General features: G+C 45.3%; 1 protein-coding gene across 1 annotated transcript in view; it reads left to right on the top strand.

Annotated features, from left to right (window-relative positions):
* The first annotated feature begins 82 nt into the window (after nt 1–82).
* SLC6A6 (solute carrier family 6 member 6) overlaps nt 83–10,817 on the top strand; it is a 118,206-nt gene continuing 107,471 nt past the window's right edge. The window contains exon 1 of the mRNA XM_063348202.1: nt 83–204. The gene's annotated coding sequence lies outside the window, so the exon portion shown is untranslated. The remainder of the gene's footprint in view (nt 205–10,817) is intronic.

The raw sequence follows: 10,817 nt of genomic DNA, 5'->3' as shown, positions 1-10,817 counted from the left end.
TGGCATAAGGCTCCTTCCCGCTTGGTTCCAAGAATTTATATCACCAGATATTTCAGAGAAGTCGCAGTCCTGGCCAGAATGTGTGGTAGCTGATACAGGGGGGACTTTTCTTTGGAAGCTCGCAGCGACTGTATCCAGTAGAAAGATAAGTACAACCCCTTGTGTACCTGACTGTTAATAGCTAAGTAAATAAGCAAATCTCAGGTAAATAACGGTGTAACAGAGGAAACAACTTTATCAAAGGCGGAAAAGTAGAATCTAGGAAAGGAAGGCTCTGCTGTTAACTAATAACTCTTAGACGTGCATTTTCTACCAACTCTTCACCTCCTATTATTCCCAAATGACTACAAGCCTTGCTTCTTCCATCTCCCATGGAGGATGGTATAGCTAAGAATAGATGTTCTGAAATAATGTGATATATCTTTATGTTGCTGGATAAATAATGCAAAAATATGCTTTTGTTGTTAATCTTGCTTGTATGGGCGGAGGTCCTTGTTCAGTTCCAATGATACAGGTTAATTCCTTAGGTCTGAGTTGTTCCTGGTGCCATATCTTGACTCTTCCTAGGTATCTCTGAGTCAGATCCTGCGTCCTGAGGTGTGTCTGCTCTCTTTCTCTCTGGATACCTGTGAATACAGTGTGGGGAAGGTGTTTGTGCAGCTCAGTGGGATTTATCTCTTTGCTGACTTCCTGGGCTATGGTTAAAGGGGAGTTTGGAAACTGGGAACAGAATCATTATATCAGATATAGTCCAAAAGTGCCATGTGTTTTCCCTTCAGAGAAGGGAGCTGAGCTAATCACAATAAAAGCAATTGTGGGATTTTTGGAAGGGAGTAGATGGCATAGGGAGAAAGCAGTGTGTTGCAAGTGGGTAGATCCAGCCCATGGGTACCCATATGTTTTGAAATCCTTGCGGTCTGGATAGTGACCAGCCAGTTTTTTTTGGCCCAAGGCTCCCAGCTCCACCCCACTGAGTAAGGAGTTCCTGCTGCTATAGAGCCCAAAAAGTGCCTTAGCACCCTGGGGCCCCTCTGTCGCTTATCAACATAAATACAAATAGAGCACCTTCGCAACAGGATGTTTATAAAGAGAACTGGAGGTCACTGCTGCCTATACCCTCCTTTTCTGCAGATCACTTCTTTGATACGTTTCTTCATCATCAAACTTCAGCAAAATCCATGTTTGAAGTGGGGATTTCCTCCAGACAAACCTTGGGCTGATGAACTCTGCAGAGGAGGGAGCCTGGCCCGTGTAGAAGTGTCAGCGTTGACTGCTGGACGCAGAACGAGATCTGAAATAGAGGGGTCTGCAAGGCAGAAACTTTGTGTTATGTGGCCTTTCTGTTTTTATAATTCAGATATCAAGTAGGATTGAGCTCCTTCTTTCATAATACACCCCTATGATGACTACCAAAACCACTCCTTCGGAGAAGGTCTGCAGCCAGTTATCCAGATAATGAAGAAGGGCAGGGAGAGACAGGGGGGAGATTGCCCACGGCTAATACAAAACATGTGCCAGTGAGACAGTGACTATTCAGTGTGTTCATCTTTTAAAATGTGGTAAGTGCAGCTCCTTAGAGCACAGGGATAACCTTAGGCACCAGGAAACTGTCAGCAGGTATGCGTCTGTGTCCTGGCTGTGACGCAGCCGAAGCTGTAGGGGGAGGACAGAGTGGGTCAATCTGTGGCCCAGATAATCCATCCATAGGTAATGGAACACTATGTCTGAGATGTGATTTGACTGTTTTCTTTGTTAAGGTATCCGTTGTCGGTCTGACATAATCAGAAGTCCTGCCACTTACGCTGATGTTCTTCCTTATTCTAATTAGCAACTGGACTTGGAGGGCATGTTAAGATCAGCTGAGCTATATAACGTAATATATAATGTAGGTTTCTTTACATAAGGTACAAGGGTAACATTGACGAGGAAGTGGAGAGACTATACAAAACTCTCTCGAGTGCATGGCAATGCAGTTTATAGTCATCTTTTGAAGATTACTTGACTTTGGTGGAAAAGGCTTATCTTCCTATAAATAGAGACATTCCTCTGCTGTGACATAATCTCACTTTTTGTCTTCCGTCTCCTTTATTCTTTCTGGAGAAAATACAGAGAAAGATAAAATACCCTCTGGTGACCCCCAGTCTCAAGAGTCCTTGATGCCGTATGTCTTTTATGACAGGTAACTTTCTAAGAAGTGTTGCTGGAGGAGTTTCATGGTTCTCGTTAAAATGGTTTGTTGGCTTTAGGACTTTAATCTCTAAGGTGAAATCCTTCACCACAGGGAAGATGCAAGCCCTTCAAGAGGCCCTCAGCAGTACCTTCAGGATCAGTACCTTCAGGATCAGTCCCTTCCCGGCTGATCCAGCACTGTCGACGCCAGTGGAAGTTTTACCCTTGATTTCAAATCTAATCAGGCCTGAGGACTGTGGTTTGTTCTTTCCTTCGTCCCTTTGGGCAGTTAAGACACTTAGGCTTACATAAGGTGTGCATTGACTATGCGACGGGGCTGGGGGGGCGGAATTCGTGCCACGCGTGATGGGAGCTTTGCCCCGAAGTGCTGACAAGCCTGAGTTTAGATTTGGCGCAATGAATGAAAGTAACAAACAAAAGTTGGGAATAAGCTCGGCAGAGGCCACGGCAGCGAGATCGAGGGTTGCTGGGATTTGGTAGGTGAATCTCCTGATGGCTGCCCTGATTAAATAGAGCGAGTCAGCAGCTGGAGGCTGGAAGGGAGAAGCGGGGCGTTAGAAGGATGTGGCTGTGGGGGAGCCCTGGTGAGCGGAGATTAGGAGGACAGTTCATGCCCAGAGGACTAGAATAGCTTGTCCACTAACTTTCATTGTTTTAGGCATTTAAAACACACTGGGTTAATCGCTACCAAAGATGCCCAAGGGAACAATGTTGTATCAGTTATCTTCCTGAGCATTTGACTGTTTTGGTTCTATTTATTCTAGACAAAAGAGCTTATTTGTGATGTTTCATCTTTAGTCTGAATGTCTCTGATTTGTATGTCCACTTAATTTGGAAGGTTTCCATGAGACGCCAGTGAGACTGTCTGATTAAAGTCATGACTTATAACCAAGCGTCTTTCTCGCTCCATGTTGCTGACCGCAGCTTTGATTATGAATTGTGAAAGAATGTTAAAATCCAGTGCATTTTTTCTCTTTGTGGGCTCTGTTTATTTTTATTTTTAACACTTTGATTGGACAATGAAACATGTCAGCGATGCCGGTTGCAAGTCTTTAGGTACAAGTTTGCCTTTCAGCCATTGCGTGGGAGTGATTATTTGCTTTTAAAAACTGACAGCTGTGGATTTTTAGTTCCTTTTTCTTAATAATCTCTGGAAAAATATGGCCTTACATAAAAGCCTGCTGTATGAAAGGTAAAACGAGGGCCAAGCCGGGACAACATCATCTTTTTCATGTCTCAATTATTTTTTCAGAGAGCAGTAGCAACAAGCTGAGGGGAGTTTGGAAGAAGCCGTATCGTTGCTTCTGCTTCCCTTGAATTCCTTTCATCAGTCCAGTGACTACATGTGTCCCCATGACACATTTCTGCGTCACATGTCCCAGGAAGATGGGCTATATGGAGATACGAGGCATGGAAAGTATTCTAGCTAGAGACTAGTTATGTCGACAGGTTCCACACGTGGTGTAAATTTGTATATTCCTCACATGGACTTTATTAATAGCACACGAGTGAGACAGGGAGAGCCAGTTACATTGCTCTTTATGTAAATAAAACAACAGAAATATATTCTTTCTGTGTTCCTTATCGTATTAAACCCGCAAATAGCTTTTTACCCTACAAGGCGGCTCAGGCTGGCACAGGAGACCGTTGGGAAATGCAGAGCACAGGGATGTTCCCAAGCCAGGCTGCGTGGCCGCAGGAGAGGAGTGAAGGCACGAGGGCGCAGCACGCGGCGTCCAGAACCGGAGAAAGAATAGTAGGCCCAGATAAGTATTTAAAAAGCCAGGCTCAAGCGTAACCAAACTGAATGCTTGTTTTGTTTTTGGTCCAGTGGAAACTTTGCAATGGAAAGTTAGATAGTTTTCTTCTTTGGCTCTGCCATCAAAGGGATGCTGCTGCCTTTCCCGGTCAACTTTTTCACATTCAGTGGGATCTAGATTTCTCTCTCTCTGCAGGATGCTGCTTTGGTTAGGAGGTCAGAAGAAGAAAATGCTGTAACTGTAGGCTGTCTTTATTCTCATTCTTCTCAGGTTCACCGGTCACTTCCACTGTAATTCTTTCAGCTAGTCGTAATAGCAAGCTGTTGCCCAGGTATATAGATTAAATATAGCCGGAGCCACAAACCAGAGTGTTTGGAGATTGCATATCCAGTCCTCTGCGTTCCCACCAACAGGAAGGAAAAACTGAGAAATGTGTCCAGGGAGACTTGATCTAAGTATTCGTGTCTGCTTCCAGACACTGAATAAAAACACCTGGATGGAAAGGACTTTTATTAGTTGTGACCTTCCTGTATTAATCGTAACCAGTTCATTTAATCTGCAGCAACATGGAGAAGTACAGAAGGGCCATCCCAGTTTGACACCCGTGATGAGTATGAACTAAACTCCAAATTCCCGAATATTCAGAGCGTGGGCTGTGCGCTGAGCTCATCTTTGCAGCTATAAAAAGGGTACTCTGACACTCTCCAGTGACGTGGTGAATCTGGATGAAGACATGCCAGGGAGCAGATTATAGGGTAAATTAAAAAGGAGAGCTGTTTTACAATACAGGACCCTTGAATTTTGGCTACTAGTGAAATTATTACCCAAATTGGGCAACAATTCACACATTTTCATTTGAAGAACAACTAGGAATTCTTCTGGGGGGCTCCAAACCATGCTAGTAAGAAGAGTTGTCTCCCATTCAACACCCTTTATTTAAATGGGACGTCCAGATAACCTGTTCCTAAATATAGGAAAGGAAAGGAATACCATCAAACCGGTAGAGCAGACAACTGGGAATCTGAATCAGGATTTCTCTCCCCAGCTCTGTATCTAACATGCGTTTTGACCTTGGTAAGTCCCTTTTTTTTCAAGCCTCGATTTAACCATGCTATTAAAATGGATAAACCAATGTATGTTTCCTATGAGGATACTGTAGAAGTTAGGTTTTTTGGATGTGAAAGATGCTTAGTGTATTATTAAATGGGCTTCGTTTTTACAGGTTCACTCTCGGAAAGAAATATTTATCACATGTAAAATTCTAAACATTCCTCTGTGTCTTTAGGTTCAAATGATGGAAATAAATTTAAAAAAATGATATGTAAGTGCTAAGCAGGATATGGCAATAGGACTATTGCATTTACATTTGCGCTGTGAGCAAAAAATTCATCATAAATGTGCCAGGCCAACGTGGTTTTCTATCATGTTTATGCGGATGATTTACCTTCTGTACAATCAAAATAAAGACACGATAATGGCTAAGAATATTTACTAAGTCTTCCAAGCCGATATGGTTTAGCTCTAAGGAAGAAATCAATTTTAAATTCTACTGATTTCTTTTCCTCTATGTCTCAATTAAGTACTCCACATTAAATTCCTGAAATTTTTCTGCCGCTACTTGTAACGGGTCAGAAATGTCAGGGTATCCTTGAAGTGGAGCACTCCCCTCCAAGGCACTTTGCATAGCTTAATTAGCGCAGTTATTTCTTTCCCCGCGCCTTCGCTGAGGGCTTTATGTCAGATGCTCCTAGTTATTAGGAATCGGAGCCAGAGGTCAACTGATGAGCTACTGATCGCTCAAGCTAAGTGTAATTTAATGCCACAGTTCATATGAGCAGTTTGCAAAACCCCTCTGGGGACCGTGTGTGCAGGGGTGCTCCTGGATGTGTCTATCTGTAGGCTCTGTTCAGTGCAGCACAAGACACACATGTGCGTTGAAGGACCTGGTGTGGCCGAAGCTCATCATCATCATCAGATGACTACAGCCATCAATTTCTTTTATGCTACTTAAGCAACAAATATGCTTTGAAACTGTCACAAATTAGCGCTTTTTTTTTTTTCTCAACAGGCAGTGAGGGACCTTCCTAATGTATTCAAGAAGCTTTGTTGTCTTGAATCCCCAGCCTTGGCTGTATAATTGCTGTCGTAAGACAGTGTAGCAAATGGTCCTCGTTTTAAGGCCTGGAGCCGGTTTGTGTGTCAGAGTCACTGGTTGAATGTTTTTCTGCCCAAGGTAACTGCCTAGGCAGAAGTAGTTTCGATTCTGGCTAGTGATATGTCATTAATACATGAGTCCTCTAAAATGTTTACCTATGAAAAAGTGAGCCTTTGACCCTGAGATACCAGAAATTGTTCAAACTAGACTAAACACAAACAAGTCACATAGTCCAGTTACGTGGTGAGGTCTCTTACCAAACCTTTTCTGAGTTTAGCCATTATGTGAATGTCAGCCGCGGGAGTGCATTTCATACTGGGATTTTCCACTTGGCCTCTATTCAGTACCAGTCTGATAATGGGATGAAAAGTGGACTTGAGGAATGTGGTTCAAAGGACTCGCGCTATTGAAGCTGTGTACGAAGCCTGGCTACATAAGTCATAGGAATGACTTGTGAAGATACCGCAACATGGAGACAGCCCGTGCAGGGCCATGAAACAGAAGATATGCCACTCATAGGTGGGACGACTGAGAAGGAGGAGCCAGATAAAGGGCACTAAGAGAGTGGAAGGCAGCCAAAGGATGCTATAGGAAACACCAGTCACGGCAATACTGCTGTGACAACAGCATTCCTGTCTCCCTGTAGTGGTCTTGCTAAGTCATAATTCTTAATTTGGTTATCTCTGCCCCTGAAAAGACTGTGGGTACGTTTTCAAAGACCTGGTGAAAGTATTACCCCCGAATTCTGAAACACTAAAGGAGTAAGGAGTCACTCAAGTAACAAATCTATCCAGATTGCTGGATCTTATTACATGAGAAAGGACGGGAAGCTATAGATAGTATGAGAGTGCTGATGCGGTGTAACATACACTGAAATCGGTCCAGGCTTATGGCCATATTTAATGCAAATGCTGAAATACAGAGGCTCTGTGAAGAACCAGCCTCATGTCTTGGGTGCTGTTAGTTGGTAGATTTTACCCTGCACGTTAACAAAGCAGTAAAACATTGTCGCTGGCAGACATTAAAAAAAAAAGCCTATCTTCTTCCAAAAAACTTCGTATTTCCTATCTGTGGTGCTGTAGACTACCCCTTTTTGCTAAGGGAAATCTGATAACCACGTGTATCAATTCAGACTCAAAGACACTTGACAACCAACCTCTCTATCTGTCTTTGTTGTCTGTTCACAGTAGCTTTCCCTTTATCAGATCCCATTATATACGCTGCAGGACCCCCAAACGTTGCAGTGATTTTAAATGTTCAGGTTTTGATTGAGAGGGTCGGCATAGGTGAACAAATGTTGTGCGCAGAGTGGCAACAGACGTGGCTGGGATGTACTGCGGTATCTCAGTAGGCAACAGCCGGATCTGGGGTGCAGCACAGTGGGTGGTGGCATCTCTTTGTTCCTGTAGTGCTTTGTGAGATGTCAGATATTGTGATCTGTAAAGGTATGCCTCCTTTAGCTGGCAGGCTGATCAAGAGAAAACAATTATAGATGATACACCATTTTTATTTTATTTCTCTTAGGGACAAAAAGCTACCCAACCCCAAGCACGTCTCTTCTAATCAGTCTAGTTGTTGTCCACATTTCGCTTGTGCTCCTCCTGAGCTGCCTATAGCAACAGGCATCACTTCTCAGCTGTTGTGAATTTGGGGATTTCAAAGGCCTTCCTGGCTCTAATGGAGAGGGGCATTGTATGGCCTTTTCCTAAGGTCAAACTCCATGCAGAAAAAGCAGGCAACAACTTGTCTCATTGCCTTCATTTTATATATTGACAAACTGAGGTTTAGACAAGGCGAGCATTTTGATCTAGTTTACCCAGAGAGCAATGAGGAAGTAACCTCAAAAATACCCAGGAAATTACCTAGGAGATTCTCCAAGCGCAATAAGACAATAAAGTTCAAACCTGAATCTTCACCCTGCGAGCTGTCTGCAGGGCCCTCCACCTCTGCTGGCTTTGCCACCTCTGCTGGCTTTGCCCAGAGCTGGATTTGTCACTTAGATATTTTAAAAACTGTTCTTCCCAAAAAGCACTCTTTTGGTGAGTTTAAGCAGATGAAAGGTAGTTGTTCGTGTCCTGCGTGTTCTGCTTTGGATGGGCTCTGGGTTGCCGTCTCGGGTGGTGCGTGACGTTACACGCTGAGGGGGTGAAGGGCGGGTGCGGCTCCTGCCAGCGGGTGCCCGGGCTTGTTGGGAGGATTGTTGCCATTCCTACCCACTTCTGTCTCTGTGGTCCTCCTAAAACAACACCAGCTGTTAGCAATGGTTGCGTTATGTAATTCATTTAGGAGGAAAACTCTCTCATAAAGTTTATGATCCTATTGTCCCTGAGGCAACCCAAGCAAATGGGTCCGATGCAGGGGGGGGAGATGAGCAGCTGAGCTGAGAATGCACAGGGACACCGTGTCCTACGGTCATGGCAAGAAACTTCAACCAAATCCTCTGCTGGAGGGTCCTGGGACTAATCTATCTGCAAAAGCACAGACCCGTAGCAGCCGGCTGTGCCCTGGGCTATGGGGGGTGGCATGGCAACACCACCTTCCAGGGCTGTAGGAGCATCCCTCAGTCACAGCTCTACCTGCCAGCCCATTGCACCTCCAGAGTGCTGGGAGCCAGTGAAAGGCCTTCCCTCCCAAAAAATAAATACCGAGAAAAGGGAATCCTTATCTGCCAGGGCCTGCTATTGAAAAACGGATCTCAGTTCACATAAGCAGGAAAAAGACGTTGAGGCTTATTTGTATTTCTGCCCCTGAGCACAAAGGGGCTAGAAAGCAGGCGGATCCCACCGATTGTGTGTTCCTCCTGTTTGGAGATGTAATCGGCATACATGTACTGTGCCACAGCCTTCCTCAGTCTCTAGGGGTTGGATTGGGGCTGGGAATGATGTAGACGACCTCCAGAGTGGAGGTGAAAACCTCCAGGATAGGCATGGGGGAGGGCTGGCCCCTGACGCAGCATCTCTCCCCAATCTTCTGATGCGTGGCATGCACCGTTAGGAGCGATGTTCATGGGGTAAGGAAAAAAGCACAGCATCACCCTGATCGCTGAATCCCAACTTGCCAACTGGAGAAACAGGCTCTGTGTAAACAGTACAAGTGAAACGGATGTTTCATTCTGCTACTGATAAGTTTATCAGCAAAGCCAATGTACACTCTGCACCCCTAGGAAAATACACAGAAAATGTGTTAAAGAATGAAGTTGAGGGTCCTCAGCTAACCCCCATCTTGCCACGCCCTGGGTATCACTGCTTGTGCTTTGGGATGTGTCAGTCATCACTCCAGCCAACGTGACTCCAAGGTTGGGATGTTGTCCTTCCTAACCACAAGGCCCAGTCTCACCTGGGCTGTAGCTGTCATAAATGCTATCGAGATGGATGAAAAAGGACTGTTGCAAAGGTGCTAGGGAAGACGAAAGCATGGCAGGGGCAGGCAAGGAGCGCGGTTGCTGGTGGGGGGCACTGTGGCAAGGCCCTGCTGGACCTCGGGTGGGAGGTGAGGCAGCGGCCTCTCCAGCTGGTATTGCTGGTGAGTAGACCATCGTCCTTTGCAAGGAAGCAACGAGAAAACTGTCTCTTCTGTGACTGTGTCACTGAGCCGGTATTGCCTCACCGGGGGCTCGGCCTCCAGCTCGGAGGTCTCACAGCTCCAGAAAGCCTTGCCCATGTTGCCTCAAGTGCCCACTCCAGTGTCCTGTTACACACGGACCATTTTGGCCGGCTGGATTTTGTTCCCTGCAAGCGAGTGGCTGGGAAGTAGGTGTGTTTCACAGAGCTTATAATAGAAAGCTTGCTTTGACCTCCACGACAGAGAGATTAACACCATTCCAGAATGATATAGTGCATGTTTTTTAAGGGTCCAAAGGCAATTCCTGTTTACAGAGCGGGACTGTAAGAGCCTCATAGCATTCAGGCTAGGGCAGCGGCTGTCGGGGATTCCTTCTCCAATCGCTTCTTTTTCAGGTGGACTTTTGCCCTGCTGAGGGAAAAGTTGAAATGCCCCGTGGATGGCCAAGCCTGGCTGTTGCGGCTGTGCAAAGTCATGCTGCCTGTCTCTGAGATGAGAGGATGAGGATTCTTGTACCTACCCTTATCCCTTCTCATAAAAGGAAACCATATCACAGCTTCTTTGGGGTGATTCTTTCTGTTCTGGGACTTCCAAAGTTTCTTTTAGAAACTGTTGGGCTGAGATCCACAGAAAGGTTGTCGATGCTTCTGAAAAATTTGTCATTGACAGTAAAGATCCATTTGAAATAGCCCCAGACTTCCTTGAGTTATTCAGCTCTCTAGATGCAGTCTTAAACGCTTTGATCCATAGTGGTGTGACCTGCTAACCCAATTATGAGCTCATGCCTAGCACTGTTGCCTTTATCAGCATGTGGGCACTGAGAGCTGGGCTCGTTGTCCTGCTCCCACCATGCCCACTTGTCCAAGAAATATGAAAGGCTGAAGGCACCGTGAACAAGGAATGTATCCATTTGCTAATAGCATCGGCCCTTGCATTTTTAGTCATCTTTCTGGAAACCAGAATGCACCAGATCTCCTTTCTGTGCAAATAAGGAGTTTGTTGCTTGTTGCAAGTCAGCCACCTGAGCCTTGGTGAGCCAGTGGGGAGTCCACTGTCTAACGTATTCCCTGGCCCAGTCCTGGAGAGAAAGCACAAAAAGGCCATACACCCAATGGAGTAAATTCATCATTCCACTGATGGCTGGATTTGCC

This window comes from Chroicocephalus ridibundus, chromosome 10 (genome assembly GCF_963924245.1).
Source record: "Chroicocephalus ridibundus chromosome 10, bChrRid1.1, whole genome shotgun sequence".
Taxonomy (NCBI): domain Eukaryota; kingdom Metazoa; phylum Chordata; class Aves; order Charadriiformes; family Laridae; genus Chroicocephalus; species Chroicocephalus ridibundus.
The sequence above is the reverse complement of the archived record's forward strand: the minus strand, read 5'-3'. Positions and strand labels throughout refer to the sequence as shown.